The following is a 3,287-nucleotide window of genomic DNA, read 5'->3' as shown; positions in this document are numbered from 1 at the left end:
TATGGTATCTGGGACTGGATCCCACAACAGTAAAAACCATAGACATCCTAAAATATCTATGGACTTATGTTAATAATGATGTATCAATATTGGTGAGGTGGCTGGTCCTAATCACAGCTGGTTCGACTCCAAGGGGAATCACAGGGAATTACCAACTGTAAAAATAAAAGAAAAAAAAAAGATGTATCAATATTGGCTCACTAATTGTGTAAAATATATCATACTAAACTAAGACAGTAATAATAGGAGAAATGTTATGGGGTATATAAGACCCCTGTACTATTTTAATTTTTTTCCTGTAAATCTACAAAGGTTCTAAAATAAAAGCTTTATTTAAATAATAGATATACAAATTTTGGGCTTCCCTGGTGGCTCAGAGGTTAAAGCGTCTGCCTGGAATGCAGAAGACCCAGGTTCGATCCCTGGGTCGGGAAGATCCCCTGGAGAAGGGAATGGCAACCCATTCCAGTACTCTTGCCTGGAGAATCCCATGGAGGGAAGAGCCTGGTAGGCTACAGGCTATGGGGTCGGTTGCAAAGAGGCAGACACGACTGAGCGACTTCACTTTCACAGATTTTACATTAAAAAAGACATGTGCATAGAAAAGTTTCTTTCAAAAGGTAAAGGACATTTCTTCCAGAATAGGTGTTATAAATCTATCTGATCAAAGTGTAAGCGTACAGTGTAAAGAAAAGCTAAAGACTCTTGAAATTATTCACACCACAAGGCCGGCAGGTGTGAGTTAAACTCGGACAATACATGCAACACATCATTTTTTTTAAAAGTCCGTGTTTCTCAGGAAAATGTAAAATTAATTTTCTAGCAAAATTTGGATTATTTAAAAAAAAAAAAAACCGGCAATGTCTGGAAGTAAAAACATTTGTGGCATGCTTGTTGTAGGAGATGGCTTTTAAAAATGGGTTGCTTCAGTGGATGTCATTGTTCATCTTTTGGGAGTCTATTTATAATATTACTTATATGTCAACATGATGGTGTTCTTTCTCTGTGAAGTCTACTTAATTTAGAGTTAATTGGGTCAAAAACCAAAATACAAACCAAAGGGAAAAGCTTATTATATTTAAGGGTGGTGTTATTTCTAGCAGGTGTCAGTAGAAAAAATTGTTGGCTGTAGCTAGTTCAAGCACAAATTGAAACAGACCTTTTTGTGACATTTATAAAGCATAAATGTTACATAGACGGCAATGAAAATTTAATGAAGACATGTAGAATTTCTTCAAAGATTAACACATTTACATTCATTTGAATAATAAAAATATTACTTTTGATCCTTACCCAATGTAGTAAGTGTTGCTATATATTCCTTATTTTTTTTGTTCTTTATAACTTTAAATCTAAAGACAATACATGTATACTGTCATCTATCATTAATATATAACTTCTCCAAAACAGCTTGCATTACTACTTAAAAACACAGAACATCCTCACTATTGACATCTTATGACGAAACATAGTTATTGGATGTGTTAGGAAAGGTAACTTCATGGCTTCTTACCATGTTTCAGAAGTTTCCATTCTCCTCTCTACAAGTGAGGAATTTTGGAAGGGAAATTTGGGGCTTGGGGGTTCTACTCACAGGAGAAATGAGCTATTCCTAGTCCAAAAAAGTCCTTGACTATTTCAGTTCTCACCTTTAGATGGGAGAGTTCACTCAGGGTAATGATGGGCTATTTCTGGCTTAGCCAATCAGCATATTTCTACTCTCCTCATCAGTATATCAGTAAACTTCAAATCCATCCTCTTGACTATTTGTGTGACTTGGAATGAACTGTAAAACTACTTTTTCTCCAGATGTAAGTCACATATTACTTCCAACATAGGAGGAGGTAGGGCCAGGATTAAATGTGTTTGAATTGCCGAAGAACATTGGCAAGTACCAAGAATATTGATTGGCACTCAAGAAGTGCTATTTTTATTTCTTTTGTTTCCTTACACAGCACTTCTAAACGTTCTTCAATAGTTTAACTGTCAAAGGCTCATACTATTCGAAATACTTTGGTGAATGCATATAACCTACACAATGAAGCCCAGACTCTATAGATTGATAGTCATGATTTCCTACCATGAAGAAAGACTCCATTACAACTTTCTTTCCACCACAAACACACCTTACTACTATGATGTCCAGGTCATACCATGCACTACATGCCTTGTACATTCAGAGATGTTCCTAAATGTGCCTGGAATTTTGTTCTTCTCTTCCTGTTAAAAATGTACATTTTCTTCACAATTTACCTTGCATTTCCTCTTCTTCAAAATTTCCCTTAACCTCTAGATTAAAATTATATCCTGTCTCCACAAAACTTGTATTTTTTTGTTCATTTAGATTCTGTTTAAGTCTCCACTCCTAGAATGTATCTCTCTTTCTTTTTCAAAGTATCTAATAATTTCTTAATTAATATTTATTCATTTTTGTTATAAAATGTGCTTCAAAGAATGTGAAATTATCTAAATAATATTCAGCATTTATACACATGATAAGGCTAAGAAACTAAGAAATACACCCCTGGAAGACAAAGCAAATCAACTAAGATTTCACATTAAAGAGTAATTTTCATTTCTGAGTTGTATAGAAGGAAGAATTTATGATATGATGATCACATTGCATATACAAATAACTTGAATTTGCATATTTGATTATTTTGTAAATGTTTTGAGAATTTTGGGAAGCTCTTTGTACATTTGTAAATCAGTGAGGACACAATGTCCAGGAAGCTAGTTCAGAATCATCAAGAAGGATTGGAGAAGCCACACTTACCTGACTGACTGTATCAGCCTTTTCTGAGATTTAATTGTTCAGCCACATGGAAAGGGTCTAGTTATTCATTAAAATTGTGACTATAAAAGCACTTTAAAATTCTATGCTATTCTTACTTTCAAGATAAAATTCTATCTGGATACATGTTTCTACCTAGCAGATGCACTGTAGGAAGTTAAATAGCTGGTGTGTATGAATTTATTGTCTTTACAAGGGGTGAGGAGATGTCTCTGGGGAAAAGAAAGAAAGTAACCCAGCTAATTTCCTTGTTAGACCTTCAATTAAATGGCTAATGATATATTCTCAGGGGAAGAGACCTGATCTATTCAATGCCTTTAGCAGGATGTCTCTGGATAAAGGATTGATTAGATCCAGAATCTATAGAATGTGGGGCCCTGGAGAAAATGAACACTATACACTCTCTGGAGTATATAGTGCAGATATTTTGTAACTTAAATGGCTTCTTCTGTGTAAGGTAATCATATTCAAATTACTTAGAAACCTTATTTAT

The 3,287-nt window shown here is 34.4% G+C and overlaps 1 non-coding gene across 1 annotated transcript; it reads left to right on the top strand.

The window, feature by feature from the left end:
• Positions 1 to 362: 362 nt before the first annotated feature.
• TRNAS-GGA (transfer RNA serine (anticodon GGA)) lies at positions 363 to 434 on the top strand. The gene has a single exon. It is a non-coding gene; the product is annotated as a tRNA-Ser (tRNA).
• The last annotated feature ends 2,853 nt before the right edge of the window (positions 435 to 3,287 follow it).

Source organism: Ovis aries, chromosome 23, assembly GCF_016772045.2.
Source record: "Ovis aries strain OAR_USU_Benz2616 breed Rambouillet chromosome 23, ARS-UI_Ramb_v3.0, whole genome shotgun sequence".
NCBI lineage: Eukaryota > Metazoa > Chordata > Mammalia > Artiodactyla > Bovidae > Ovis > Ovis aries.
This window is presented reverse-complemented; position numbering and strand designations above follow the sequence as displayed.